Source organism: Lemur catta, chromosome 2 (genome assembly GCF_020740605.2).
Source record: "Lemur catta isolate mLemCat1 chromosome 2, mLemCat1.pri, whole genome shotgun sequence".
Taxonomy (NCBI): Eukaryota; Metazoa; Chordata; class Mammalia; order Primates; family Lemuridae; genus Lemur; species Lemur catta.
In genome coordinates this window covers 37,397,069-37,403,775 of record NC_059129.1, presented here as the reverse complement: position 1 = coordinate 37,403,775, position 6,707 = coordinate 37,397,069, and the positions used below count along the sequence as shown (strand labels likewise).

Here is a 6,707-nt window from a genome sequence, read left to right as displayed (position 1 = left end):
CACGGAGACACAAACACACACAGACTCACACAGACACAAACACACTCACACACACAGAAACACACATTCACACACAGAGACACACGGAGGAAACAAAAGTTATACAAAACAGGCCGATCCATACTATCAATATGTGCGATGCATCCTATTTTGTTCTATTCTCTTCTTTTTCTTTCCTTAAACGCTGACCACAGCTCACTGCACCGATTTCCTGATGGACTAAGGGCCGAGGAGCAGTGCGAGGAGGCTGCGGAGCCGCACGGGGAACCGGCTGAGAACCGGGCGGCCGTGTGCGGCTCTGAGCTCTGCGGCAGGGGTTTCTCCCGAGCCGGGAGCTGCGGCTGGGGGACCTGGGGTGGGGAGGAACCTGGATCAGCCGGAGCAGGGGACGAAGGGTGGCCCGGGCCATTCGGCAGAGGAGGTCGGGCTGAGCCCGGAGAAGAGGCTGGAGGCGGCCAGGAAGACGCCGTGGCGGGAGCGCGTTTGCGAGCCGAGGGTGACGCTGTGTCGCTCCACGCTGTGTCGCTCCACGCTGTGACCCACGGCGCGTCTTGGCCTTCTCCAGCCCTCGGCTTTGGCGTTTGTGGAGTGTTTCTTATTTGGGCTGCATGTAGGAGGAGTGAATATTCACACACGGATCATTATATTGTACATAACATGCACTGCGCATCGGCCCTCCAGCTGGTGTCCAGCTACACAGTCCCGCACCGCGTGAAAACATTCTGTCAAGGCAGACCACACATATGACAGTGGTCCCCAAGGTCAAAACGGAGATGAATGATTTCTGTGGCCTAGTGACGCAGTGGCGGTGGAGCGTGACACATTAGTCCAACATTGCCAGGGCTATGAAAGCAAAGCGCATGCAATACGGTCGGTGTGCGACACTTGATAAAAATAAACAACTAGGTTACTGGTTTGTATATTTATTAAACTTTTATTTTTTTTTTAGAGTATGCTCATTTTAATTACATAAAAAAAGTAAATGTAACACAGCCCCGGGCAGGTCCTCCAGGAAGCATCCAGAAGGCATTGCTGCCACAGGGCGGCAGCCTCAGGCCTGCTGTCGGCCCTGAAGACCTTCCGGAGGGACGAGGTGTGGAGTGGACGGCAGTGATATCGATGATCCTGGCCCTGTGTAGGCCTACTGTGTGTTTGTGTCTTAGTTTTTAAACAAAAAGTTTAAAAAGTAAAAAAAAAAAAGTTAAAAATAAAAAAGCTTATAGCATAAGGATGTAAAGAAAGAAACTCTTTGTATAGCTGTACAATGTGTGTTTTAAACTAAGTACTATTACAAAACAGTCAAAAGTTAAAAAAATTAAAACAAAATAAAAATGTTACAGTAAGCTAATGTTAATATATTATTGAAAAAATAAATTGTTTTTTTATAAATTTAGTGTAGCCTAAGTGTGCAGTGTTTCCATAAAGTCTACAGACTTTATAAACACTAGGAACGTCCTAGGCCTCCCCTTCACCCAACACTCACTCACTGGCTCAACCAGAGCGATTTCTAGTCTCGGGAGCTCCATTCATGGTCAGTGCCCTACACAAGTGTCCATTTTTCATCTTTAGTGCTGTATTTTCACCATATCTTTTCTAAGTTTAGATATGTTTAGATGCACAAATACTTACCATTGTGTTACAGTGGCCTACAGTGTTCAGTACAGTCACATGCTGTGCAGCTTTGCAGCCCGGGAGCAATAAGCTGTCCATGTAGACTAGGTTTGGAGTAGGCTGCACCATCTGGGTTTGTGTAAGTAACTCTGTAATGTTTGCACAGCAATGAAATCACCTAAAAAAAAAGCACTTCTCAGAACATAACCCCATCATTGCCCGATGCCTGACTGTGTCGAGCTGTACATGGAGTCGTTCGTGTTGTACGCTGTGTGGTGCATTGTCCCTCAGACTGCATATTGTAAGTTGTATAATGAGCGCATTGATTCGGATGTACTTGATCTGCTCAAATGCACTGATGTTATATAATAATCATACTATATTGATTTTGTTATCACCGTCACCATTAAAAAGTAGCTGAGGAAGAACCACCCCCCAAGCCATCCTGCCTGCTAAAAGCATCTGTCCACCTTTGTCTTGGTGGACAGGGGTCTTGCGTGAGTTCCTGTTAGGGATGAGGGCCCATCTGCCCTGAGATCAGGATCAGGTGGGTTCTGAATGTGTCCTGAGGCCGTCCCAACCCTGGGAAAGGGGGCTTTGCTCGCTCTGCAGGGGGTAGCCAGGCAAGGCAGCCTCCATGGCCAGGGGAGCAAGCCACTCCTTCTCTGGGGGCTGCGGGGGAGAAGTAGGTGGTGCATCTGGAGAAGGCGACAGCAGGCACCCCCCGGGGTGACCCAGCTCTCCCCTAGCCCTGCCTGCTCTCCCTCTGGACTCCCTGTCTCACGGATGGCTTCTCTCCCCTGCCCCCACCAGGCCATCGCTCCCTTGTCCTCACGGAGCACTCAATGTCTCCATGCCACTCATCTAGCACTGTTCATACTAACTATCCTCATTGACTGGATTGTCGGGTGCTTTCGGGCAGGGCAGTGAGGTTTGCACCTGTCTCTGTTCGGGTGTGTGCCCCCAGCAGGAGGCAGCTCCTCACAGGCCCTCCTGTTTCAGTAAATTGGTAAATTAAACACCGTGCACAAGGTGTGTTGTGCCAGTGGCTCCAAGCAAGGCAACAAACAGCAATGACATATGCCCATTATAGGCAAGACAGAAAGCACCAAGGAAGGGCACAGTGAAGGCTTGCCTTTCCCAGGTCAGGTGCTGCGGGAAGACAGCCGGTGCGAGGACCCAGCGGGGGTAGTTGGCGCTCACGAGACACGCTTGCTGTCCTCCAGGCAACGCATAACACAGGCAATGGCGTAGTTACTTCCTTTCTGATTTCCTTAAGCTGTTTTTGTTTTATTCCCAAACATGACATCTCTTGTCTCCCTTTCTCATGGAGTTAGTTAAAAACAACAACAGCAGCAATAGATAGTAAAGAGAATACTAAAGAGGTAGATGTTTGCCCCAGGCTATGAAAATTAAGTTGAGAAGAAAGAGCAGTACTGTTAATATGAGTAGTTGTCAGGGAGAGCTATCACTAGAACAGCTCTCACAAAATCTCCACTTCTCAAAACAGCCCTGCAGTGTAGACATTATCCCCATTTTAAAGGGGAGGAAGTGCCAGCTCAGAGAAACTACCCTCACAGGCTGGGAGACGTCCACACTGATCAAGGGGTGGGGGCTCACCACACCCCCACGTGCCTACAAGCACACACTAGCTGACATGGACTCTGGAAATGTAATTCAGTTTAAGGTTAGCATAAGCAAAAAATTATCAAGATAGCAAAATGCTACCAGTGCTGCAAAAAAAAAAAAAAAAAAAATACATTGGATGTAATACATGTTCAATCCAAATCAAAGCCACTTTTTCTTCATCTGCTGTTTTACAGGATCGGATTTAGCCAGGACTTCACCTTGGAGTGACCTGCTCCACTCATGAAGCAGAGCTGCGCTGCGGAGGCAGGGGGTGGGGAGTGGAGGGCCTGTCTCCTGTGTCAACGCACCTGCCACTCCAGGCCCTGAGGACAGGTGAGCCCAGCCTCTATAAGATCTCACTGGCCTCCAGGATTTAAGAGCACCAAGGAGGGGCCAGGGGACCAGGGGGACTTTGGAAGTCTCAAGACAAAGAGACGCTCACAGCTCCGCCAGGTGAGAGTGGAACCAGGCTCCCCTGCTGGGTTCAGGCCCCTCGTGCTCTGCTGAGGCGTGGGAGCAAAGGTGACTCTGAGGCTGAGTGGAGAGGAGTGAAAGAAGGAAATGTGGCCCCCACAGATCCTGCCAGGGGGTGGGAGAGGCTTCTGTGCACAAGCCTAGGAAAGAAAGAATATGGGAAACAGGTTCCAACATGTGCTCTGATGGGGACTCAGCACTCAGCATATGGTGCCACCAACATCTATTTGTCATCTACCACGTGCCAGGGCCTGCGCCAGCTGCTGGGAGCACAATGGTGTATAAGTTGGTCCCTGCTCTCCAATCAGAGAGACAGATACACAACTAAACATGATTTGCTATCTGCTAAGATAGCACCACGCAAAAGGGGGTACAGGTGACCAGAAGAGGAATTCTTAGCCCAATCCAGAGGATTCTTAGAGGAAATGACTCATGAAGTGAATCTTAAAAGACTGGCAAAGGCCGACCGAGCAGAGACAGTGGAAAGAGCACCCCAGGCGTGGGGCCGGGGTCTGAGCAAAGGCCCGGGCAGCACACGGGGAGAGGCGTCTCGGGCCGCTGGGGCTGTCACAGCAAAGAACCGCAGACTGGACGAGTCGCACGCAGAGACACGTTGTCTCCCAGTCCTGGAGGCCGGCAGCCTGGGATCCAGGTGCCTGCAGGTTGGTTTCATCTGAGGCCTCTCTCTTTGGCTTACAGCTGTCATCCCTCTGTGTGTGTCTGTGTCCTCAGCGCCTCTTATAGGGACACCAGGCACACCGGATTAGGGCCCATCACCAAGGCCTCATTTTGACTTCATCACCTCCTCAAAGACCCTGTCTCCAAATACAGATCACATCCCGAGGTACTGAGAGTTAGGGCTACAACACACAAATTTTGGGGAGGGGGACACAATTTAGCCCACGACAGTGGGGAAGTACAGGCGGCCGGTGCCCCCAGGGGAGCTCAGGTCAGCAGCTCAAGGGACATGCAGAGAGCTCTGACTTTGCTCTGCGGATGGCAGGGCTTTGAGGGTCACAGAGCCGCAAACTCAGCTCTTGCACTGGGCAGCTGTTGAACTTGGGCGTGCTGCTTCACCTCGGAGCCATAGCTCTCCCGTTTGTAAAACTGGAGTAAAACTGTCTACCTCATTGGGTTTGCCATAAAAATTAAAAGGAAATGTTTCTAAAACCATCGCACAGCGTGTGACAAGTGATGGGCATGCCAGGTGGCAAATGTGAGGAGAGTGCAGGTTAACAGGCCCAGCATCCAGGGGGCTGTGCAGACGTGACAGCCACTCCCCAGGGCGGAAGCGCGGACCTGCCCGGCCAGAGCCAGCGTCCTTGTGTGCCGCGGCTCCGCCCGGGCGGCCCGCGTGGCCGCTCCAGAGCCGCCCTGTGACAGCGCAGACCCGGGACCCGCCGGGCGTGACTCGGCCGGCGCCTGCGGGGAATCGGCTTCCGGACGTGAAGGGCGGAAGCACGGAGGGAGGCGTGTGGCTCTCACTGTCCCTGCTTGTCGCGTGAGTCAGGGAAGAAGGAGGACTCCCCAGGGGCGGAGCGGGTCGCCCTCGCTGTGCCGCCGTCTCCGCAACACCCGCAGTCCAGCGGGGCGAGAACCGAGAGTCCCCGCGACAGTCAGCCGTCCGCTGTCGCCAGGCGGCGGCTCCCCGGGACCCGGCCGTGTGGAGAGTGTGCCACACGCCGCCTGATTATTTGGGGGATTGAGGGATTGTAAGGGACCAAGCTTGTCTCCTTCCAGAAATTTAATGAGAAAAATATTACAATTAGTCAAGCCTGCAGGGCCACCAGCTGACCCGGCGCCTGGGGGTCTTTAATTAAGCTACAGCGATGAGACCCCCCCCACCAGGTGTCCCCCACAGAGTCGTGACCAGATGAGTTCATTCGCCTTGAGTCTTTAACCTGAGAGGGCCATTAGCTCTCCAGGAAAGGATCTGAATGTGAACTGGTCGCCTCTCACTGGGAAAAGGGACGCTCTGTCCCGTTGCCACCCAGCTCGGGCGGGACAGCGGTCGTGAGTCCAGTGGCCGTTTCTCCAGGGTGGGCGGCACAGTGGGGGGAGTTCACAGGCAGCCTCAGTCCTTTCTTCTCTTCTCAAAAAATTCGGGGTCTCCCAGCCACGCCCCCACAGGGCCCCCCACGCGCGCGCGCACTCTGACCTTCTAGAGCTCACCTTCCCGGGGGAGGGGTCATGGGGCCTGTCGCCGCGATCACAGCCTCCCTGAGAAGTGGCGCCAGCCTAGCACCGGGGCCTCTGAAAGCAAAGGGCCTGCGGAGCCGCTCCCTGCCGTTCGCCCTCGCTCGCAAGGACGACGGTCGCTAAAACGCGGATTCATAGTAGAGGCGGGACCGGGCAGATTGACTGTGCGGGACCAGGACGCCTGTGCCGCTGGTGTTGGCTGCAAACCACAGACGGATGCACACTTTTCATGTCACGCCCAGCGTGGTGCTGGCTTAGCGATGCTTCATGAGCATGAGTCCGGGAGCTTTTGTGTGGAAGGAACAAAATGGCCTTTTTTGAAAAATGAAATTCTGCACCTCAGACTTACCAAATCTAGACTGTCCACCCCTCCCTCAGCTTGTCCTCGATCGGGCATTTACTGCTTCCTGTTCCTGGCTCTGAAGAGGCCTTGCTGTGCCCGTCCGGAGTCCGGGCGGGCGGTGCTGAGGAGGGGCAGCCTCACGCCATCCAGTGTGGCCAAGAGCCGTCAGAGACAGGGCGCCGCTGTCGCCAGGCGGTGACGCGGCAAAGGAGGCTGCCCGGGGGAGCAGCCCTGGCTGCGCAGCCACACGGGCTGCTGAAGACTGGATCCACTCCGACTTCCTCACTCAAGCAGAACTGAAATATTTCCACAACTTGCTCATGCTCCATGGCCAAAACTGTGCCGGGCCCTGTGGAAATATAAAGATGAATCTAGTTTCTGATCTTCAGCAGAGAGACAGAGACACCAGATGCGGGCGGAGGACACAGAAGCAGCCGCAGCTGCCTGTGCT

The 6,707-nt window shown here is 53.8% G+C and overlaps 1 long non-coding RNA gene across 2 annotated transcripts; it reads right to left on the bottom strand.

Annotated features, from left to right (window-relative positions):
- Window positions 1-1,066: 1,066 nt before the first annotated feature.
- On the bottom strand, window positions 1,067-6,521 carry LOC123631958. Of its 2 annotated transcripts, XR_006733267.1 has the most exons (3): window positions 6,263-6,521; window positions 1,630-1,789; window positions 1,067-1,158 (listed from the first exon to the last, which is right to left on the bottom strand). It is a non-coding gene; the product is annotated as an uncharacterized LOC123631958 (long non-coding RNA). The 2 variants fall into 2 exon arrangements; XR_006733266.1 differs by lacking the exons at window positions 1,067-1,158; window positions 1,630-1,789 and adding an exon at window positions 5,444-5,967.
- Window positions 6,522-6,707: the final 186 nt, after the last annotated feature.